The sequence below is a fragment of the Ptiloglossa arizonensis genome, chromosome 13, assembly GCF_051014685.1.
Source record: "Ptiloglossa arizonensis isolate GNS036 chromosome 13, iyPtiAriz1_principal, whole genome shotgun sequence".
NCBI lineage: Eukaryota > Metazoa > Arthropoda > Insecta > Hymenoptera > Colletidae > Ptiloglossa > Ptiloglossa arizonensis.
The window spans coordinates 5,119,443-5,145,065 of NC_135060.1; the positions used below are offsets into that span (position 1 = coordinate 5,119,443).

The following is a 25,623-nucleotide window of genomic DNA, read 5'->3' on the forward strand; positions in this document are numbered from 1 at the left end:
ATCTATGATCGATAATATTCTCCGACTTGTTATTATTACGTTTGCTACTTTGTCGCGATATTTGTACACGATTAAAAATTTCGTGTCCGAATAATCACCCAAACGTGGGTTCCTGAAAATTGGAGAAATATTCGTTTGGGCGAAGCGGTTTCCAACATTCTCGTTCCGTTCGAGCGAACGATCCTTCGATTATTTTAAACGGTGTATAATAACCAGAACAGAACGGTTTTCGTTATCCGCGTATGTAGAAACGCGCAGAAGGAAATGTGTGTTCTGCATTTGTTTACGCGGTTCCAGGCTCCTTTTATCGACAGCACGACTATCCGCTTTCACGAATGCGCTGGAACTTTCCACAAATAGAACACCCGATCGACAGGTTGACAGATCCGTCGAAGCAACCGATATATTTGATTCCGCAATAATCGCTTCGATTTCGTCTAATTGAATCAAAACGAGTCGAGGCTCGACGCTCAATTCCTCCTGATATCGAATTTGTAATCTCGTATCGTGTCGTAAGCCTTTGCCCCTCTTTTTGCAAAAATTCTAATCGCGAACAACTCGTACACGTGTCGAGTCGAATACGAATCGTCCGAAAAGTAACAATTTTCTTGCACGATTTCTCGACAGCGCCGCGGAAAATAATCTGTTCGTCGGTGCAAAATTAATAGGTTGTTCGATAAGTTTCGTCGTTCGATAAAACTTATCGATCAACCTGGTACCGTGCTGTTTTATCGAACGACGAAACTTATCGCACAACCTGGTACTTGGATGATTTTTTCTACTCCGAATGCAAATCGGAATGTTTCGCGCGATTGCGTAATAAATATGTTCGCGGTCGCAAAATACAAGACACGCGCGAGTACAGTGAAATATTAAAATCGATGCTAATATGTATCAAAGTCTAGGATAGTGCATTCGAAGCGGTACTGTCGGCCGGTACGGTGCACGTCTCGCGTTTGCAAGTGCACGCATGTGCAGTCGCGCGGTCAGCTGACTGGAATTTAAACTGCGCGCGCCGGAAGTCACACCCGTAAACTTTCACTGCTTCTATCTCGAAAACGAAACTTCGGCTTGCAAAACCGTGAGGAACTTTTCTTCGTCGTTTTTAACGTTGAATTTATCCTCGAACGAATCGTACGTTTCTCAACGATCTACGTATGAGACGCGAAGTCGGTATCTTTTGTATTAATTCTGTAACAAAACGGAAGAAATAATTGACCGAATGTTGTTCTACTTTGTAAATTCGTCTATATTCCTACGCGTATTTTTCTTTTCTATTGGTATCGTTTGAGAAAATGGTGCGCAAAGTAAATAAAATCTATAAATAAAACTGTTTGTATCGAATAGCGTAGAAAAAATGTCTTTTAACGACTAAACTGAGTCGAAAGTGAACAGTAGGTCGCTATGAAAAACTTTCTTACTGTACTTCGCTTCGTTCATTCGTACATGCATTACCGTTCTCGACGATATTATCGGTAAATCGAAATCGATAACGGTTAGTTAGCGTCTGCAGTTTGCAGCAGGTGTCGGGGACCGGAAGTTTCGAACCCTCGGCTACATTACGAAAGCAGATACGTAGAAGAAAGTACAGCGTGACAGCGGATAATGAGCTGGAAGTCTATTGTTAGGTATCCTTGCGCGGGTATATGGGCCGTGTCACGTTGCCTTGGAGCAAGAACATAAAGTCTTACACGTTTTTTGTGTCAATTAAAGGCTGATCTGTAATTTAAGTCGTGAACTTGTACGTTCTCCGGCGTAATAAATTAGAAACTCATTGATTGGTTCGACGTGTCTCTTACCAGAGATATCGTTCCGTATCGTTAATGGTTGAGAAACAATTTTTACCACTGTTCTCTAGCAGCTAATTTCGTACGAATATATTTTCTTCGAGGTAGACGATAGAGCATCTTTCAGATTCGGAGAAAAACTAACCTGATTTGTATTTCAATAATCATTTTTAGGAAACACGGTTCTCGCGAGATAGTGATTACTCGAGATTGAAAACAATAATATTATTTATTACAACGTTTTCGACCTGAAACTTCGAGTTATCTTTGATCGAATTTTGCATTATCGTAAGAGACGAAGTTTATTCGAGGACTTCTGTGTCACGGGAAATTGACGAATAATGGAAGAACTAAGTGTATAAAAGTGAAAGTTTTTTCGTTTATAGTACCGATTACGTAGAATTGATAATTACGTATAACGATAATTACGTTTCTTTTTTTTTTTTTTCTTCACCTAATCTCCATGCATTTGTTTTTTCTTCGATACACTTGTGAAATGATTAATAAGTACGTAGCGCTAGGTTGAAAACGTTTACAACGGTACAAGAAATCTCACCTTGCAGCAAATAGACAGTGTGCCTTACGTATCGAGCGTTTGTACATTTTACCGTATTTCCAAGAAATTTTCTAATACGTACCTGAAACAGAAATGAAAAAACATTTGTCAGTAATCGTTATTTTACAAAATTCGTTCGCGAAATACACCATACTGTACAATAAATATCGCGTAGCGTAACTACGCGTTCGTAGAATACACACTGTATCGAATAATAACGTTATTCGAGTGAATTAAGTCGGCTACAATCGTAATATTGGAACTCCGATAACAGGCGATGATTGTACTAATTCGTGACACTAAGTGACAATCGTGGTACGAAAATGTAGATTTTCATCGACGAAAGGTTCCAGTGTCTATATCTTTCGTCTCTCTCTCTCTCTCTCTTTCTCTCTCTTTCGTGTAAGAATATTACCAGAAATTAAAAGTATACAATATTTTGTGTACAAAGATGCAAACGGTGTCACAACGAATCCGAATAAATCGACCACTCGTCATATTCGTCTTTAAACCGAGCGAAACTTCGGATCAGCGTTTTAACTATTAATATCGACTTACTTTCGGTCAATTTAAATGTCCAAAACGTTGTCCCACGACAATGATGTATTGCCCAGGACGACCAATGACGGATTGTGATACCCGGTTCAATTGTTTCCGGCGCAATTGCGGTACAAGCTCTAACTACTCTATCTGTCACGTCGTCTGGAGTGGTAGATCCTTGATGATATACATTTTCCATTACCTTTCTCTCTGGCTTTGAGTAACACATCGCGAAACATTGATCGATACACTGATAGATTACCGAGGTAATCCGATGGCAAGCAAACCTTGCACGTATCTATAGTATACCGATAAACACAATTGTGTACATTCACGAATCACGCTCTGCGTCGTTGAGATCCAAAGACGCGAACAGTACGAGCGTCTGTGCGTTCGAACACTTTTTTTACGTAATTTCTGACGCAAGATACGAGAAATAAACACACGCGTTTTAATACGACGGAAAATGGGGCAGGTTGAAAATTATGAGCGAAAAGAAAAAAGATCGATCGTAGAAACGATTCTATTCCACGGGGAAAAAATGTCAGCTTGAAAATTACGCGCGAAAAAAAAGTTTTTCTGTTCCATAGAAAAAGGTCAGTTTGAAAATTACGAGCATAGAAAAGAATCGATCGTAGAAACGGTTCTATTCTATAGAAATGTTCTCGTGTCGTCGAAAGCAACGGATATATTTCGCTATATCCTATGCTTAGTGAACGGTTCCAGAGAACGAAAGGTTAAGTTAATAAAGATAATTACATTAACAAGAAAACTGTTTTCTATTCTTTCCTGTCACTTAATCGAATTAAATCCTAACCGTTATATGGTTTTTCGTATTATGCAAGAAGTATATTCGATTACTCCCGAGGAGTATCCGATACGCGTCGAAACGTCGAATAAATAAAAATAAGACAAAAATTTGCTCACCGAATCTATCACGGAAATGGAAAAAAATTGTTACAGCGAACTGTCCGACGATATTGACGAGCAACGGAAAAATTATTGTTGCGTACTCGATTCAAGTCGCTAAAGATAATACAAAAAGAATTATAATAAATCTTATTCCATATTTTGGAATAATACCGCAACGGAACGATTACTCGCGCGTACTCGATTTAAATTACCAAGGATGGCAAAAAGAAAAACAAAAAAAAAAAATAAATCTTATTTGGTATCTTGGACAAGTCTTTGAACCGGTGCAAACGTACAATAGACTGTCCAATGATATTGATACTGCAACAAAATGATTACTCGTGTGTACTCAATTTAAATTACTGAGGATGGCAAAAAAAAAAACAAAAAAAAAATAAAAATAAATCTTATTTCGTATCTTGGACAAGTCTTTGAACCGGTGCAAACGTAGAACAGACCGTCTAATGATATCGGCGAGGAACAGGAGTGTTACTTTTGTGTATTTAATTTAAATCGTTAAAGATGGCAAGGAAAAGAAAGAGAAGCGATAGTAAACCTTATTCCGTATCTTGGACAGATGTTGGATCGTAGATCGATGCGTTTCTATCGTGGTATCGGGAAGAAAGGTGTCGGGAAGAGAGACATTTTTATTCGCCCATGAAGCGACGACACTTTGTGAAAGCAGCGTGCGGCGCCATCTCTCTCTCTCTCTCTCAACGTGGTCTGCTCCCTATCTTTCTTTTTCCCTTTCTCTGTTTCCAGTGTCCTCCTCTCGGTCGTTCTCGCGGCCCGTTTCTCTCTTCCTCGAGCTATCCACGGAGTGTTGAGCTCATTAACAAGGAGAACTGCGCGGGAGCGATGGTACTTGATTTATTGCCGGTACAACGACAGATACGGACTCGGTGGGTTTTATCAGACCGCTCGTTAACGGCGAGAGGAAACCGAGGGACGAAACACAAGAGACACCCGACCGGGAGGGAAGGGAGGGAGGGGGGGACAAAAGGCGATTTCCCACGAGCGGGCCGACCTAGAGATCTCGCGGGTATCGGTATTCGTGAAAGCGACGAGTCGGTAACGAATCTCGGCGCACCGCACCGCACCGCACCGCACCGCACCGCACCGCACCGCACCGCACCGCACCGCACCGCACCGCATCGCATCGCGGCAATGCAATACGTAGCTGACGCAGCGTAGATCGTCATCGCGACATCCAGGCGCCGTGATATCTTTCGCCAAACGAGAATGAATTCCGCGGAGATGCGCGTCTCGCCGCTCGCTTTATCGCATCATCGTCCTAATCGCGATGATACGAACGATCAGACGACGCCGCGGGCCCTGCTGAACCGGAGAGAGAGCTCGACAACGGGAAAGATAACAACTCTTGACAATTTACATTACAAGCGAACTTGAAAAGGTGTGTCGATCGGTTCCCCGTTTTCGCGAGATGCAGGCTTATTTTTTTTTTCTTCTTTTTTTTTTCTTTTTTGGACTTTGAGTAAAATTAACATTAAGGGTACCGACAGTGAACGTATTCGTATTTCTACCGGACCCCATTGCGTATCTTCCGGAAATAGACGGGGTAAAGACGAATTGATTTACGAATGCGATCAGTTTCCTATTTTAACGATCGTCATCGGAATATTGCAGGGAAACGTTTCGTTTTCTTTTTTGAAAATTCCACTTCGACGATGGGTACGCAATTTTTAAATATATTTACCATTCGTACGGAAGTACAATTTTGTTGTATTTCGATTCAAAATATACGATAAATATACGTAATTTTTGGCACACCGTGCAACATACAAAATACGAGGAAATACATCGGTTCGCATCCATAAACAAACCGGTACTTGTATAGTGCGATTACGGTATCGATTAAAGATTATGCGACAAAAGTTTGCCAAGCTTAAGTGGATTACCCTTTGGACCGAAATAACAACTTTGCCCCGTCCGACGAGTATTTGTTTTCGATTTTAATAAATAAACGGGTACCCTGGTCTAATAGCTGGCTGAGTTTCGAGCCTGTATCTCTAATGGCCTTTTAAGAAATTAATTTTCAACTTCCACCACCCGCGAGTAGGAATAATATGTGCGGTAATGCGAGATAATGATGCACGGAATTAAAAGAGAACAACACCTGTGTACGAATACTTTGAAAGTTATCGTAACGTACCCCGTTGCATCGTGCAATGCCATCGATAAGAATTGTTCTTTCTTAGAGAGAAAGTGTCCCGAGGCAAAAAGAAAAATTCTTTTATTTTTCGCGAAAAATATTCTATTCTTTTTCGTTGACACTTTGTTGGTTAAAGAAAAAGAAGTCGATGCAACGATACGGAGTAATTTTTAAGGTCGCGCAAGGTCAGAAAGAAAATAACGAATATATTCCACGAAATACTACTCGAAAAATGTAACAAATTCGTTCTCTACCGTAATCTCGTACAATCTCGACGTTTTGGAGGTTTTTGTTTTTAAAGACGTTTACTTTAGATCGCCCCGAATACAATGCAATTTATTAAAGTAAAATTAATTCACAAACCGGACGAAAATGTTCGTATTTATGTAATTTCCCACTGGCAACACCGGACGGATAATTATATTTTAACGGTGCTCCGTTTAAAATACGTTGAAATACAATTTTACACCATTTCCCGTTGCGCTTTCATTCTAAATACAATAAACGCGACTGTGTTACGTATTTATATTATATTTAATCACGAGAATAATTCGCGACGATATACCCGATTAATTTTATTGTTCAATAACTACGTACGAAATCGATATTATCCAGAACTATAACCCAACTCGTTAACGCAATAACGTTCATCGCGAACGAGACAGCACCTGTACACTCTTTATCGATAATTTTCCCCCCAAAAAAAAACCCCTAGTATTTTTACATAAAAAAAATTCTACCACAATCGTATTTTAATTTCATCTCTTCAAGATTTCCCAAAACGTACAAATTTTCAGATGGAATTTCTTTTTGCGAAACGCGTTCAAATTTCAACGACACGATCCAGAGTCTTCCCGAAAGACGAGATCGGTTGCACATTCGAATCCCGGTTACGTTCGTTCCAACTCCGCGTTGAAAGTTGAAGACAAAGCGTGAAAGTTTAAATTTGGTTCGGTAATCTTGGCCGGTGGTCGCGGATCACGAAGCGATTGGAAATTGATCGGAAAAGAGAAGCAGCAGCAGGAGCACACGAAGCTTGGTCTCGGTTCTGCCGGAAGCTCCCCGCCCCGATCGTTAATGAAATAGAAATTCTCGGATTCCGTGAATATCATCCGATCGTCACGAGTTCCGTTCGACCGGTAGCTCTGGAATGTCCGCGGATTCAGGGCACGATCGGTCCAAAGACGCTTGTCCAACGATCTCGATTTTCGAGGTAACTAGTAGGGGCACACACAACCGACGCCGTTTCTATCGCTGGATCTCGCAATCCTTGCTTCTCATTTATACCGGGAGCAACAAATCTTAGGCTTGTCACGGAAGTCCCCATTAGGAGCGGAGGCTGCTAGAGCGGAGGAAAAGTAGGATTCCACCGCACACCACGGGGACAAAATAAACAAATATAGATTACGGCCTCTTGTCGAGGACGCGGCCGACACGCGAATCGTGGCCGCGATGTTTTCAAAAATGCACACTCCCATTTCGTTACATCAATATTAAACCGTTCGTATCACGACGGTTTAGAAGATATTCCCAGCGCGCGGCTTGGTTACGAACCGCTTCTCTTTGCGCATGAATAACGAAAAGTACGATACAAGAGCGACTCTGGAACATTATTTGGTAACAATTGTCGAGCGATTCTCTCCGAATTTAAGACAAAGTCGCGTTACGATCGATAGAAAACACCTGTTTGGAGTATACCAGGTTGTTCGATCAATTTTCTCGTTCGATGCAACTTATCGAACAGTACTAGGTTGCTCGATAAGTCTTGTCGTTCGATGCAACTTATGGAAAAGTACTAGGTTGTTCGATAAGTTTCGTCGTTCGATACAACTTATGGAAGAGTACTAAGTTGTTCGATAAAATTGATCGAAGAGTATAGTACTAGATTGCTCGATAAGTTTCGTCGTTCGATAAAACTTATCGAACGATCCATTAGACACTCGGTCGAGTTACTCGCCCCGATGGTATTTGCAACTTCGTGGCTTTTCAGAATGCAGAATTCCGTATACGATAATGCTAAGCGAGCAATACCGGTATTTCCTTTTACACTCGATTCATTTTCTCGGAGAATATTAATCTTCGTTCGCTGAATTCGTTGTAACGAGAGACTCGATGCAGGAAGCGATCGAACATCGGAGATTCGATAAAGTGAAAATTAAACTCGAGATTTTTCCACAATTAGATACCACGCGCTCGATTCTCTACGGAAAAGGATATTGTCGCTATTTTCCTTGGGATACATTTATACAGAAATTTGTATACATTTTCTCCTATCGGTAATAGCAAATCTACTTACGAATAAATTCTAATCCATCTAATTTCGACGCATCGAATCTTCGGTACTTTCACTCTACGATTACGCTACGTTGTTGCACGTATACCGATCAAATTGTACGAATTATCGCTCTCGTTTGAACAGAATCGGAGCGTATTTGAAAATTTCGATCGGTTAACGTTGAAAATCGGTGTCGAATACGACGTCCCTTCACAGCGACTCATAGCGTGAGTTTATTTTCGGTAAAAAGGTTAACTGCTTGCCTAACCAGGGCACCACGAGGAATGCTAAAAACCTGGTGCTCGGACGCTGCATGTAGCTCCACGATGGAAACGAGATTCGAACTTTACGCGTAATATTTCTTTCGAACCGTTTCGAATTTTTCGAGCGGTTCGAGGTTACTTTTCAGAAATTATTCTTCGATCCTAGGTCGAAATCATCGTCTCGCGCGAGTCACACCGTTACCAATCGCGCTACTCGCGGCATGTTTCATCGTCGTCGACCGAATCTTACCGCACGAAGTACTGTTGGATGACCAGCCTCCTTTCGGTCGTAATCACCGTATTTGCTCAACCGGCGACTTAGCCGGTGTAGTTATCTTTCAAAAGCATTACGCATTACCGTTCTTACTTTCTACTCCAAAGTCTACATTCGCGCAAGTTCGTCTTACTTGTCCGGTAACCAGGAGCTACGGTCGTCTACCGTTCATCGAACACTCCGACTCGTGTACAGGATGTCCGTTTTATCCGAGCACGATGGAACGTCTCGCGAAATACCGTTTAAAAGAAGAAACAAATATCGGGACGAGAGCTGTTCGATACGAAAGAGACACGGTAAAATCATTTTTCCGTGAATAAAACGGTAAGAGAGATTTTAAGATATTATTGTACAGAATTGTACAGAAAGATATTCCAACGGAAGTTCTTCGATACGAAGAGAAACATAGTTGCGAGATTATACGTAATTCGTTGGAATAATAATCAGAGGGTTCAAGGTTATGTTTCGAGTTTCTCGCGAGACGTTCCACGGTGTCCAAACGAAACAGACACCACGTATACAGACATCTCTGGGAAAACTATGCGGATTACATCTTTCGGTCTGGAACTTCCTTGCTGCCGAGTTGCTACGACTCGGTACTTAGCGTCAATTACTGTCAGCCTTTATACCACGTTGCAATTCCAAGCTCTGCAAGAAACTTTTACCGAAATCTATTATATCGTTACGTTACAACGCGGTCTACTTTCCAACTCGTGCATAAAACACTCGATAATCGGACGAGGTTGATTCGATAGATTAACGATACGGATCGTTACGATTGCTCTTCGATGGATACGATTATTCGAGTATTTTATTACGACGAGGATATTAAAGGAGAGAAAAAAATATGTATACATTTTTTTTTAATTTTTCTCTGCCACGTTTCGTACAATAATTTGGCGCCCAAAGAACGCACTAATCAGCGATTAGCATTCTTCTGCGAGTAAAATGTCCGATTCCTGTATTTCCCTCGAAATTCGCACCCTTGTGGACCCTTTCTACCCGATAGTCGCTCGCACCACGCGTTCCCTGAAATTCGAGGTTGGCCATTTGATTCCAAAAATTCTCGAAACTTGTCCGAACTCTCGAATCCGTCGAACCGATTGCCCCTGTTGGTCGATCGTTTCGCACTTACGAATTCTCTTACCCTTAAAACCGTGACGTACTTCTCTCGAAAGAATCGAAAGAATCGAAATCCTTGCGCAGAACCGTACCGATCCGTATCATCGCTCGAACGCTAGATTTGTTTCGCGTTCGCGCAGAGTCGGTCGGGATTCGGTTTTGGTCGCGCGTCCGCAGTCGTCAAGGGGTTAACGTACAACCGCCGAAATTACCCGAGACAGATAGGATCGCTCGGAATTCCGAACAACGTTCCGCGCACGGTCGAATCGCCGCTGCGTATCGGTGAAGGGAGGAACGGTCGGTGGTGGTGGCGATGGTGGGGGGTGTACGGAGTGTACGGGGCCCGCAAACGGAGTTTAACTGGAGGTTTATCAGCGCGTAATTCACCCCCATCGGCTAGCCGTTCGGCGATCCCCGCTCGGCCATCGAACAGCGATACCTTCCCGCGATCGTTTCCGAAGTCCCGCGAGCGAGAGCAAGAGCCGACGAATCGCGCTCGCGGGCGACGCGATGGAAGGATCAGTGGCCGGAGCGCCACCCACAAAATCGCAGACTGTTTACACGCGCGCGTTACGTAATAGCCGAGGCCAGGCGTAATAGCCAGACCGGCCGACCGGCCACGCCACCGCGGCCAACGCGTACGCGTTGCAACGAGATCACTTTGCAACGATTGCGCACCGTCGCCGCAATGGCATCTATGCCTAAGGTAATTGACCCGCACCGTGTTACGCAATTCTTAACTAGGTTCCAGGAGACTCCGATTCCACGTACGCGTACCTGGCTCGGCGCTCGACTCCGCTCGACTCCGCGCGACCACGCAACAGGCAAACGAACCTTCTCTCCAGGGTCGTTCGGCTATCGTCGTTGTCGTCGTCGTTCTCGTCGTCGTTCTCGTCGTTGTCGTCGTGGTCATAGTCATAGTCGTCGAAACGTTCCAATCGCGCGACATTCTTTTTCTCTCCTCGTCGCTCGTTCGCGCGGAGTAAGTATGCCATCCGGCTGGTTACACCATCGTCCTCGTGCGTTTTCTTACGCGGAGCGTCCGCACGACCGGATCGAACCAACGAAGAACCGGGAGACGACTACGTTGATCGTCGAAAGATTCGATCCGGTACGCGCGAATCGAGCGGATCGTCCACGCGTGGGAAATATTGAATTCGAACGAAACGGGTGTACCCGAACGCGTTCACGCGTACCTGCACGCGTGCCTGCACGGGATATGTAAATGAGTTTCGCGGTAATCGGGATGGAACAGTGATCTTTTACGGTGTATCGCGAAACTCGAGGGTGATCGGTGAGATTCGTTTCGAGAAATTTATGTATAGATATGTATTTGAAATTTTGCAAATTTGTTTTGAAATTTCACGGGACGATTTCTTTCACTTGTATGTTCCAGGCGCGTACGTTCGTCCGCGTGGAGAATCCCGAAGAATGTCAAAAATTGTTGCATTTATAGGTACTTCCTTCCAAGATAAATAACTTTTATTTCGAACACTTTTCGGTACTTTGCGTAGTCGTAGAAACGCGAGGAGAGATATCAGCGATACAATTTTTATAAAATCGTACGTCGTCGAAAAAAGAAGATCGATCGTACCAGTGACGAAAGAGTTTCGAATCGGCAAAAGTCGAATGAATTAAAACAGAGAATGTCGACGCGTGAAATTGATACGTTTGGAAAGACCTTCTTGTACAAGGTGTTTCTTTTCGGAGCCAGGTGTGCACCAACTATTACCCAAAACGGTATTGACCCTTTCGTGTCTAGCGCCTGCTATATCCGGCATCCACGATACGATTCACGGGTAGCTAGCGCCGGTTATATCCGGCGTCCACAAAACGATTAATAATGACCAGTACCGGTTGTATCCGGTGTCCACAAAATGATGCACAGTGAGCAACACTGTATTCAGTATCCGTGTACCTAAAATTAAGCGTAATCGGTACAGTGGGAGAGTTCTCGCAACGCGAGACACTTTTTACGTTCACGGATGCACCAACGACCCAATCGATAAGGTAACGGTATGGCAACCACGTGAAATTTAAGAGAACTTTGGAACCATCGAAGAGATCGATCGTTCCGATGAAACGAATCTTCGTAACGCGTGCAATGAAAAACTCGGGCAACGAAACAACTTGGTTGCACCTCTCCCGTTGATCACGCGGTATCGAATTATCGGACTCGAGCGTAACGCAGTCGTAACGCAAAGTAGACGATAAATTATCCAAGTTTCGAGAAACGAATACGCAGAACCGAGAGACAGAGGATCGTATTATCTTCTCGAATAAACGAATCTGATAAAAGCGGGGAATAAGCGGCGAACGCAGTCACGTCTCAGACCATCATCAACCGTACCGTCTCAGGAAGCGTGTCTAGGAACGTGCCCTTCGGCGCTCCTTTAAGAAGGGTAAAAGGGACATACAGGGTAAGAGAAACTCGATGGATACGCCCTGGGCGAAAACGAGCCTGAAATATTACCAAGACGGTATTATATACCTCAAATCTTGATTTATTTCTTCTTTGACGTTGAACTCTTAAAAGATTACGCGGCCTCCTTGAAACCTTTTCCGTGACTCGCATTTTACAACCCCCCGGGGTAAAGATTTCGCGAGTAAACGGTAAATCGGTCAACGATACTAACGGTAGAATCGGTGACGATCGAAACTCGAATCGATGCACGATGTTTGCAATCTTCCGCGAAAATTCGTCGATTTGTTATCGCTGGAGAGCTCTGTTCGATATCGGCTCGAACGTTCGAAGGTGGCTGAAACGGACGAAAAATGACCAATTCCCGTTTCGGGATACACGATTACCACGATTATCGCTCGTCGCGGATCTTTTTGTTTCGTTTCTCTCGATCGACGCAATTACGATTAGAAATTGTCGCTCGTGAACGAGAATCACCGTGCGCGCGCGTACGATCCGCTACGAGCACCGATACGCGAAGATGGCCGCCGCCGAAGCAACAAGGATGACTAATTCTCGTTCCGAGTGACGCGATTACCATAATCCTCGCTTATCGCGAACGTTTTCTTTTCTTTTTTTTTTCTCCATCTTTCGGACCGTCCGCGTCCCGAGCAAATATTATCCCACCGGAGAACGTTTCGCGCGAAAGCGCACAGGAGGCTCGTAAATACATTCCTCCGTGGTGACTTTCTCCGAAGTGTGCGGCCGAGTTCGCGAAACACGGGAGAAATAACCGCGAAACGGACGAAAACAACGTTAGAACACGCGGTGGGGAAATATCGAGGTAAAACGACTCGTAGGGTAACGAGCGAAGCGAAATCGCGCGCGTATGTGCTCGGTGCCCGACGAGTGTTCAGTGTGAAATGTTGCCGTTTCGTTGACTCGCGAAAACATTGGGTATCCCTTGTCGCGAACGAAACACCCGACGAACGAACAAGAGCGAACTCGAGGCGATCGTTTCTTCGAATCGCGACCCGAACGATCGAAAGTCTATCGCGCGAGGGGACCAGTGTTCACCAAACCGAAACGCGAACGAAATGTGGTCCACGGAATCTGAGAGATGGACAACTCGACTTCGTGTAGCTACTGCGCGCAATTGAGAAATTTACCTCTGGAAGGAATCGCGAATTGAATCGTTTCGATCTTCGAAAGATTCTACTCGTGTTCCCGAGCGAACGTTACTCGAGTTCGCACGGTACGATTATCTACGCTTCAGTTTGCTAAGTATTATAGCTAAGTATTTGCCGAGTATTATAATAAACTTTCCATCGCGATTCGAATTTCCAATAGCGTTATTATCGCGTTACGCGGTACCGAACCGGTATTACGTTTGTCATCGATCGCGAAAGGTGTCGCGTCGCGGTCCGTCAAAGGCAAACGCCTTGGCGCGGCGCTGATTTCAAATCGAGCGAAGACACTCGGTCGCAATCTGTTCGCGGCGGTAATTATGGTAACAAGGATGAAAAAACAGGAGGGTCGGAGAGAGGAACGGGGAGACGAGCGGGCAAGGGAGCTCTCGCAAACCGAGCGGAGCGAGTCGGAACTCAGCCGCGTTTCCGCCAAGTTCCAAGCCGATGACAAGCCCCGAATGACGAGCGCACAATGGCCGAGGTGGCTGTCCTTCCTAGAGGAGATGAGTTCTTGATTGCACTGACGTTACCACAGATGCAATGTCAAGGCGTCAGGGAAACGCCAGAAGTGCAACCGAATTGTCATCTAAAATCGTTTCCTTTGTCCGCGACACGCTCCCGCGCTCTTTCCCCCCCACCCGTGACATCGGGAAATTTACATCGAAGTCTCTTAACGACGCTAAACCTACCGACATTTCGGTTTATCTGTTCCTAACGCGATCGCTCGAATCACCAATCTTCGAAACAACTTATATTTCTTCACACGGAACAAAGGTGATGGCCAATTCGACAATACAGGTGAACTACTAGTGAAAATATAGTTTCTAGTATTTAGAAGTAAATCTTTACAAATAGGTGTCTCGATTGCAAATTTTCCGTATACGTATTTTTTACATTTTAGACAAATTTGGTTCATCCATTATTTAGAAGTAAATAATGTACAGTTTGCTATTTCCACGGTATTTTTTACAAATAGACTCACCGATCGTACATTTTCCACGTACGTGGAAATTTTTTACATTTTAGATAAATTTCGTCGATCTTGTTATCTTTGCGATATCTTATCCGGCGTGTTCTCCGTTCGCGCGAACCTGTACTTGTATTCGCGACTGGTGAAATAAAAATTCTCGCCTCGAGATCCCTACTTCCAGGAATGAAAACTAACGATTCGTTTCAAGATTTCTGAATCGATCGCCCGATAAAGAATCCCGAGCACGCGTCGGATAACGTCGCTTTAAATTCCGTTCCTTTCTCGAATCGACGCACCGACCGATCAACGTTAACCACCGAATTGTAAAACCGCGGTTCGATTTCAATTTTCCCGTAAAGGGAACACACTCGACGCAACAGTGGCAAAGAAAACGCGAAACAACGTTACCGTTCTCCAAGCTGCGCGTGTGTGTGTATATGCGTTCGAATCGTGCGAAATCCAACGTGGAGAATTTAACACGCGCGTGGAACACCAGAGGGGGTTGAGCGAACGCTCGAGGAAAAAAGAATTACGAAAACGTAGGGAACTCTTACCGCGAAAGTTTCGGCGTAGAGGGGCCGCCACGAGCTTAAAAGGCGGCCGCGAGATAAGTGACGCGCGGCCCATCAAAGAGTACAACAGAGAGTCGAAGTTTTCGGCTGGGGTGGCGCCCGGGGAAAGAAAAATGACAATAATCGCGCGATCGTCGCCGTACTGTAAACACTTGAAAGGGAAAAGCGGAATAAAACAATAACGGGGACAATTGGTCCACTTTGGTCGAAGTTTCCGCGGCGGAATAAAAGGTGAAAAAAAGAAAGAAGAAAAAAAGAGAAGAGAGAGAGAGAGAGAGAGAGAGTAAAGAAGAGAAAAGGGGTGCGCTAAAGCCGGGCTATCCAGGACGACAGAAACGCGAAGGGAGGATGGGAAAGGGCGCGAGGAAGCGAGGAAGCGAGCAACGAAGCAACGAGGGCGGAAGAAGGGTGTACGGGGTGGCAGTGGTGGTGGTGGTGGTGGCGGTGGTGGTGGTGGCGAGAGAGGGGTTGTCTTGAGGCCGACGCCCAGATCGATGCTCCCGTCTGAGGTTCCTGTAGGCGGAGGCTGTGCAGAATTCCCGACCGTAAGGACCTCCGTGGGTCCTTGCCGGCAGCGCGCTCCTCCCGTTATTTTCCTATGGAGAGAATTTCAAACTCGGCAGCCTTAAAACCTTCCAAACAACGCCCTCCATCTCGTGAACTCTAACCCTCGCTCCACGGCCCTTCTCGTTGGGATCAAGTTCACTTCCGGTTGAACGCTGCCGGGTCACGCCGATGATCACGAAAGCGACAATATCGCGAACGATCGAGAATCCTACCCTGATTTTCCAAGACGAATAGCGGCCCTTCCCTCGGCCCTTCTCGAAGCACCGCTCTCTCTCTCCCCTCGGCGAATAGCCACTCGCCGCGTTCTCCGACGTTTTGGACGCGCGTCGACCTTTAACCGCCCTGGGGAGAGTTTTTTTTTCTTTTTCTTTTTCTTTCGATGGTGTGAATTTTAAGGAACCGATGCGATCCTCTTTCCTGCGCAATAAGGAAATAAACATCTGCGACGTGGTTTTCCCTATTTTTAAAAATACACACGACGAAGGTCGGTTTCTTTTCTCAATAATGAACCCACTTTCTCCGATAAATCTATATTTCGTTCTCTATGAGAAACCTATTTACAAAATACAAAAAGAAGAAAAATTACACTTTGGAATTCGTGTACGCGTGATTTCGTCGTGGGTCAAAAATCGATCTTCGCTTTGATGCTTGTTAGATCGCGTTTCCACAAATAGTGGCGCGATCGATGATTCGTTGGTCGATGACGCGTAACCGTGCAACGTCTTACGTTGCAAGGTATCGTGTCACTCGAACGAGGGCGAAAACTGGCGCGCGATTCGAGCTTCCCGCGAGTACCTACGTCGGGAGCTTCGCAAAGGACGGTGACGGTGATGGTGGTGGTGATGGTAGTGGTGGTGATGGTAGTGGTGGTGGTGGTGGTGTCGGGGAACAAGAAACCCACCACCGAAGGGTTCTAGGTTTGTCGGACTATCCATCGAGCCATTCACGCGGAGGGGTTCCTATTGTGCGAGGTTACAGCCCCCCAGGGGGAAGTCCGGCAGTCTTAAGGGCGCATGTGACAAATGCCTTTATTCGTTTGCTCACACCCCTCCGTATAACCGTGATCGCGAGGAGACACGTATACGTGCTCCGCGAAAGCATTCTTTTCACCATCGTTGGTATAACTCGAGCACGTGCCATTACGAGGTCGGAAAATGTCAATAACCTTTCGGAACCCGCCGATAGAGCCACGCACCTCGATTACAGTCACGGATTACGCCGATCGCGAACACCGAGCACGGTATCGGATCGCTTTGCAAACCTCCCCGGCTGTTTTTAATAAAAATCTCCCTACCCCCCAACGTGTGTCGGTATCGAGCCATTTGCATCATTGCTCTATAATGTACAGCCGTACGCGAAAGTGTTCGCGCGAAATGGAAATTCTCACCTGTGTAAGTCCCGTTTTAATGAAAAACCATTTTGCCCGCGCGTTGAGGACGACGGTTTACGCTACGATGTTTTTTTTTATCGAAACTTCATTCGACGAGGTGAAATCTCGAAGGATACGATGTTTTTTTTTTGTTCGTTTTACATCGTGACTTTCCTCGAGACCTTTGAAGGAGAACCTGTTCTCTTTGAGATAATTTTCGAACGAAGAATGGTAAGAATGGTCGATTCTTTGCGAAACGATTAAAGAGAAAATTGTATCGAAAAGTGAGAAAACGATGAATTTTCGGGGCTTGATTTCAAGCCTCTCGAGAACATTTTTTTTTCGACGAGAAACATCATTCTGCCACGTGTAGCTCGGTATGCTTTACGAGATATTAAATTTGTAACGCTATTTGAAATATTTGTACTCGGATTTAATAAAGGATTTAATAAACTCGAATTGTACGATAATATTTCTTATTCTTTCGTACGATGCAAATAGGTTAAGAGCAGCGATCAACGTGGTAGAAGATAAATCGTTCCGACGATACTTCCAACGTTCTTTTTTTTTCCCCCCTTTTTCGTTACTTTTATCCTTGGCTTTATTTATATTACTCTTACGAAGCAACCGAAGAGTAAAAAAAAAAAGTTTCAAGTAAAATGCATTCCAAGAAAATGTATACGCGCAGAATATATATTAATCATTCACGGCAGTGATTCTCAAACTATGCTCGTCAGAGGCCCCCACGTTGGTGAGGGTCTGCGAGGTCACGGAAGAAAAACAGAAGCGTGTACAGTGAAAGGAAAAAAAAAAACTGCTTCGCGTGCTATTGTACCGAGAATACAAAAAATGAAACCGAAAGGTACAAAAAATCCGAATAACTGAAATTGTTTGCACATTTCTGTCGACGTTCTTCCATACTTACAACCGCTTTATCAATTTTTATTTCGCGACCGCGAAATGTAATAAAAAACAGATTTTTTTCTCGCATCGAATTTTTCGTTTGCAAGAAGATGGCTTTACGCGAAAGCCAAAACCATACGGAACGTTCGAATGCAAAAGAAACGCGAAGAATATTGTTGTTCGATCGGGTAATCCCGTGTCTTTTGCAATATTTTTACACGCTTTAACAACGACTCGTAAATTACGAGTCACGTGTTGGAACGTGTTTGTTTTTCAATTAGTCCTTCCGTGGGAGTGACAAACGATTCGTGCGATTTCTGTATTCGTTGGGACAAGTTTATCGTAGATAGTAAGCAAAGTCTTGACTAACTAACAAAACGTAAGAAATATCGGTATTTCCAACTTACGAAAAATAAAGGTAGAGAAAGTATAGAAAGCGCATAACCGACCGCACAACGACAAAGGTAGTGCACTGTTCTGTGTAATTAATGTTGCGTAAAGAAATACGAAATTTATTCGAGAAACGTCGCAGAGACGATAAAATTAATTCGAAAATGACTTTTTGTACCAAGACGTTCCAAAGTAGCGTTTACCTCAATTAAGATCGATGCCTATTGTCAGGCACTTTCGTTTCGATGAGTATTTAATATTTTCCGTGTCCGTATAATAAATCTTCTTTTCGTATTTTTTTATCAATTCGATAGAAATTTTTATTTCATCCGACGTGCACTTGTACGCAACATCTTGCGTTTAATCCGTACCGATATCGATCGTGCGAGTAACGCAGCCAATTTAAATAATTCGTCGATCCTCGACTACGGCGTACACCTTCGCAATAGCGATAAAAAAAATACCCTGAATCCGGATTATGAAATCGTATTACGGATGCTGCACGAGCGCAATTTCGGTGCGGACCTTGAAAGATGGCGCGGAGAACGTTCGTCTGCACCGAGACGACTCATCATTGACACTGACGAATCAAATTATTCGCACCCACGAGAGAACCGAAGGCGAGAGAAAAAATAACATCGCGTCTGATCCAGTTCCCGTAATATTGAGTTATTTTCGCGTTACGATCAGCCTGCACTTGTTCCCATTGCGGTCGATCGAATCCAATCTCGAGTTTAGAATAATAGATGGTTCGATAAGTTTCATCGATCGATGAAACTTCGATCGACGTTTACTTCGCCGACGAAAGAGTTTCAAAGTTCGATAAAACGAAAGAAAAAACGTAACACATTTTTCCAAAAATTCGCATTCAATTTCGTGAACCCTTACCGAACATTGGACCAACGTTAACGTTTCTTGAAAGCATCGATCCAAGTTTCTGAGATCGTGCCGGTGTCCATCGCGCGAAAAATCAGGGAAGGAAGCTCACGGACTTACCTGTAAAGAAACATAAAAATAAAATGAGTATCGATCGCTGTATTCGCGCTTAAAATTACGGTTAAACATTTCGAGACATTTACGGAATCATCCTTATCGTAGACGACTGTTACCGTAATTTAACTATTACGGTAAAATTAAATACACATTACCGAAGCTTGAATTTTCGAATCGAGACGATAGATTCAAATTTCGAGTCACTCGTAGCGTTACCGAAACCTTCGATACTTGAAACGACTACCAAACGATAAAGATTAAATTTTGTACATGGAATATTATTTTCTCTACGCTGAATGTTTTCTGTGTATCTCTACCGAATAAGAACGAGTGCTTTGTACCGGTCGAGTTTAACACAGCACGACGCTCTATGCTCTTAAAGATAAAGGCTCTCTTAGTAAGAGTTCAAAAAATAAAAAGGATAACCGACACATCGAAGATTCCTCGCAACCCCCACAAGTTTCTTCGAATCGATCTTGCTCGACACGAAACAATTTAATTTCATTCTCCTTTTTATACTTCCGTTATCCAGTATCGGATATAATTTTCTCGTTGATTACGTTACAATTTATTACAGACGATTATAAATTATAAAATAAAGTAGCAATTTTAAGGCGATTGTGCCCCCCCAAGTTTCCTACTACAATTCCGGAAACGTAACCATCGATGGAAATGCTCTCGAGGATCGTTTATTTTTTTAATTTTCTATCGGTTAAAAAATGACACGAATTGGAAGAGTAAGGTCGATCCCTAATTGCTGGAAAACTTATCGAGCAACCTGTGACGTTTACAATGGCTCCGAGTAAGAAAATCACGGTAAAAAGAAATACGTCTACGCCAATGGCGTTCGGTATCGTTGCATCTCGCTCTGTCCTATCCCGTTCGCGTTCTTCGTTACGCGATGGACGTCTAGATGCGATCGACTCGGCCAATAACGACGATACGTGGATAGGGGAGTCTTTGTAACGCCACGAACGAATTCCCTTTACCCCTGTATCGTTTCGGCTCGTGGACAGTGTGGCAACGTCTCGTCTATCCGCGGTACTCTTCCTTGAAATTTCAAGCGTGCAGAAAGAAAAAGAAATATTGTTTCGCTTTTAAACCCGTATAGACAACAATAGATCCGTTTCGAAACGGCAAGTTTCACCGGAGCGTTGATACGAATTTAATGCAAAACCAGTTAAGCGAAGACTGGAGATGAGAAAGCCTCACTTTCACCCTCTAATCTCTCTTCCCTTTTCTCCGGCATGATTTAACGTCGGTGACACAAGGTTATAGGATAGAAGCGGAACAGGCTTGAACCATTAATTATTTACTTTATAATTGATGTTAATAAACACGGTGTAGTTTATTGCCTCGTATATTCGTTGGAGCGGCTCGTTGCAACGTGCATTTCTTAGGGAAGGTAACACCGCCGGTACTTATTTGCGACGACACTCTTCCGACCCGACATTCCTCGCATAGTTTGATACCGTACCACCGCGCTGCGATAGTCGATTCGATTAATTTCTTTTTTAAACACAAAGAAAACAAAGAGAAGAATTATTACACTTCTCAACGAGTACGATTACAGACTACGGACAAACGCTTAAACTTTCACAGAAATGATCTCTCGACGTTTACGCGGTCGAAGATCGATCGTCGCAATTTACCTTTATTGCCAATTATTCTACGACAATTTTACAAGGTGTACTCCTTTTCGTTCTCTCGTTACCGCGTAGACTCTCGATGGTTGTTTTCGATTTAACGATACCGGTGGTACGAAGCTATCGAAACGACCAAAAACTGTTTTTCAGTATCGGTGTTGTAATTTTACACATACTTAACAATACCGATAACACGACGAAATCAAAATTCTAACGTTTCGTTCAACCCAACCGACAAGATCCGACGAATCTCGGCGAATTTTATTCTCGAAATTCGACTCGTTAAATTTCTTGGTAATCGATGATTCTCGACGTCAGATTTTTCTCAAAAATATCTGCAAATATTTAAACACTTGTAGAGAGTCCCAGAGACCTCCACCGCAGCTCCATTTGCAACAAAGTAACCACGGTACCGCGTAAGGATCAAACGAAAAGAAATCGAACGTTCTCCTTCGAATTGTACGATCGTTTCTCGCACTCGGTTCCCCGTGTTGATACAACAACGACGTAAGCACGGTCGCGCGTTTAGCCAACCATAGTGGTACACGTTCGTGTCGCTCCGCCTATTTTGTTCGTCGCGACGAAACGAAAGAGCGAGAAATTCTTTCAACGGCGTGACGCGATTCCAGAAACTCGTCGAGTAAACAAACTATAAAATATGCGAAACGGAGCCGACCATTCTTTTCTTTCATCTCCATACTCGAGATGCAATCGTTGTCACGCGCCGACAATAAAACTTCATTATGCTCGTCCCGTACGAAGGGAAACGCGATGCAACGGTATTTTCACGCGGTCGTGAAAAGAAATAAAGAAGAAAACAAAGAAGAAAAAAAAAACGAAAAAGAAAAAGACGTTCGATTGTCTTTCGTTTCCAGTCACAATGGGCTCGATGAAATTGCTTATCTCGCGTAACGGATTTAAAGAATCTCAACGACAACGACGACGACGACAACGACAACGACAACGACAACAACGACGACAACAACGACGACGGTGCAACGTTGATTTACGATCACTGACGTTCAGCGATAACACGCTCGCGGGCGTAATTCATTGTAGCAGCGGCGTTGCGTAACGCGTTCGGTGAATGAATCAGAAGTTACGTTCTCGCTGGCGGCTTTATCTACGGCCGTGCTCTGCCTTCTTTTACAATATTTATTCCCCTCCCTTGGCGCGGCGCATTTTTCCACGAGCGTGGCGTTACTCATTGCGCACGTAATCATCATAGGCATAATGACAAACGACGAGAACCCCGCGGCGAACCAGCTGGAGGACCCTAACCTACCTCTCTGCGCTTTACGACAAGTGAAAACGGCTCGGTTCGCCGAGTAACGCAACGGGCAATGAAACTACCGAGAAACCAAGTTCCACGGAGTGTGAAGAAAACATGCCGCGCACGATCGATGAATATTGATACAACGATATCCGTCTATCGTACGTTTCACCGTCACGAGTCACGGACAACGATGCTCGATTTATATTTTACAGTTATCGTTATTACTATTATTAACACTAGAACTACCGACGGACTACGTAGCGTATTCGAAACGTTCTTCGGTACGTCTTACAGGAAAACGATGCTCGATTTATATTTTACAGTTATCGTTATTATTATTATCAACACTGGAACTACCGACAGACTACACAGTGTATTTGAAGCGTTCTTCGATATGTTTTCCAGGAAAATAGACTTCGAATATATGCTATGGAATTTAAAGGAAATTTCTTTGTAAAAGCGATCAGAACCGGTCGTTTTGAGTGGTCGGTGAATCTAGTTTTTGAGAAGGGATTCAACGACCCATCGGAGCTAAAGGTTCGGTAAATACGAGTGTTTGTCGTATCGTTGCAACGCTCGGATAATTACTGTTTAATAATTCCAATATCACAGGACGCGACAACTTCAAAGAAAACGTGCACAATTCTGTAACAGGAAGTAGACACGGGGATGAATGGAAGACACGAGGAGCACCTTGCGCGGTCGTTGAAAGTAGATTACGAAGAGACAATCCTTTGTTCGAGGATCGTACACGACGAAGAGTAGCCAACGGTTCTCGAGACCGAATTTCCGATTTGGTGACGTTCGATTCTTGAATTCGGTGCGCAATTTTTTCCTCGTTTCGACTCGAAACGACGGACACGGTGTTGTTCGCAATATTACACATATTTCGGTGTTGCGGCTTCCCGATGACAGTGGTAGCCTTGAGCAGAGACCGGAGAGTGGAGGGACCGAGCCGAGCGGAGTCGAGCAGAGCAAGCAGGCGTTACAACGCCGAAGAGGAGAGGCAGAGTTGCGTGGCGTGTATCTATGTTTAGACGGCCGAGTACGTCACATCCGGTAGTCTGCGCTCCCCTTGATCGTTCGCCCACTCTTTCGCCTTTTATCTTCTTCTCCTTGCACTTCGCCGTGTTCCTTCGTCCGATTCTTTTTCCGTTGTCGGTGGTTCGCGCGTTGTCACGTCCCGTGACTTATTCCTTGGGACTGGTCGGTATCTGGTCAACCGAGCGGAACAAAAATTCGCGTCACAGCGACTCAAAAACGTCCAATTGATTCTACCGATTGTGCTCCGTGTCGCGTTCGATTTGCGCGACGTCTCGAGAAAAAAGAAAAGAAAGAACAAAAATATTCAAAGTTCCTCGTCGAAGGTGAAAATCCGAACGAGAATCGAAACGATCTAAAATCGTTTTAAGTACTACGGAGAAACGATCGTGTATCGAATTTGAAAAAATATTAAGAAAACATTAAAAGAAACTATTATTTTGTTCCCTTCGATCGACGAATCGCTCTATTTCGAGGTTCGTCGTAAGCGTACGATTATTCGTGTTGCAAGGATGTTTGTTCTTTTTTATTTTCAATGCTCCAATTTTTATTCAACGTTCGATACCGCTTTCTCGTCGTTGTCGTTTCGTCCGCGGTGTTGGATCGCGTTTGAAACGATTCGAGGGAAACCGTACCGCTGTAACTTCGCCGCGTTAAACGCGTCGATTCGTAATGCAACGAAAATCTCTTTTATAACTGTTCGTAGGAAATACTCGCACGAACACGACCTACGGTAAATCATGGCTACGACCTTCGGACCGGTGCGATATTACGATCATCGATTGACTTTTTAACGCCAACAAGGTTAACCGCATCGTGACCGGATGAAAGATTTCCTTCTCCTCGGTCGCCGATCGACCGTACGGAATCGATTTTCGACCAACAGGATCGTCGAGACTATCCTTACGTTTTAATTCGTCGAATGTTGCAAATTGATCCCTCCGCTCGTATATTTCCGCTACGTGTACACCGGGAACGTTAACTTCTTCGTTTCCAGCTCTAACCAACGTATCGACTCCGGAAGCCCTCTCGATTAATCGGTAATTAGTTCCCGAACTATGCGCAACATTCGACGAATCGCGTTCGTCGAAAGTAAATTTTGCGATACGAGTGCGCGTCTATCGTCGTTCTATTAATTGCGCTCTCGAACGGTAGCAATTCCATCGAGAAACGACAATTCCATCGTACGAAAGTAGAGTCTCGAGTAAGCTACAAGAAAACACGGAATTAACGAAACCTTTCGAATCGATCGGTGATCGGTTCTCGAACTGTGCACAATATTCGACGAATCGCGTTCGTCGCAAGTATATTTTCATCCGAGCGAGTTTAATTTAGAACGATTAAACTTGCTCATTTAATTTGGAAACTTGTTTCGAAAATAATATCGTCCTTTTCGCAAAGTTCGTTCCACGGTACCGAGAAGTTTCCTTCGAGCGATTCGAGTCGATGGAAGGTTTCGCGCGCCGAGATCGAAAACTGCGATCGATTTGAAAAATCCGATACGAAGCATCCTACGGATCTAAATACGATTTTGCGTTCTTTGTACGGGGAGAATGAATCGTATCGCGTTACGGAGACCTTTTAAATCGATATACGGGCAAAATAAAGAACGTGGAGGGATCACCGCGAGAGAAATATTAACCCTTTAGGTGGTGCGGGCGTTTATAAACGGTCGATCGATGCGTCGCGTGCGGTGAACGCCTATGGGCGTTGGGCGTGCACGCTCGACAAAGGCGATCCAGAGATTTCCGCACGCGACGCGTACCAATTCGAACCTTTGCACCGTTGGACCTTTATTTACCGAGGAGGGTCCGTCGGAACGCAGAAATTGAACACTGATCGCCGATATCTGCGATCAATACCTATCGTCTTATCGACACCTATCGTGTTTCGGGTCTGTTTGATTACCAAGGGACCTTAGGGTGGTGGAAATCGCTTTTGAAACTGTAGTAAAAAAAAAATTTGATACCAGGGAAACTGAACTTGACTTTTCGGGCGAATAAAAATTTACGAATACACTTGGAACAACAGAAGTCCCCCTCGAAGAAAACCAATGTTCTTCCTCGTTCTGTGTTCTCGTTCTCCAGGTTTCGGTAATCACGGTCCCGGTCGCGTTCGAACGAATCGAAACATCGCCGGTGTCCCGGTGAACAACAATTCGGTCGGGAATCGGTATTAATACCGCGCGCGCAATTAAAAATACGGCGATCCAATTAAAACGTCAAACGGAATATAATCGCAGCGCCTCGCGGGCGTATGCCCGTGGCGGGCGGACGAGCGGGCGGAGAGGTGGGTGCGCGGGCGGTGTAGTAAGCCGGGCCGGCGTACGCGGACGGGCGCGGAGCGGAGCGGAGTAAAGTTTTCATTAACGAGAAAGTGCTCGGCGCGCGTATCGAGTCAAGC

At 44.4% G+C, this 25,623-nt stretch overlaps 1 protein-coding gene across 1 annotated transcript in view; it reads right to left on the reverse strand.

Moving 5' to 3' along the window:
• Crp (transcription factor cropped) overlaps positions 1-25,623 on the reverse strand; it is a 254,909-nt gene that overhangs the window by 124,020 nt on the left and 105,266 nt on the right. The window lies entirely within an intron of this gene.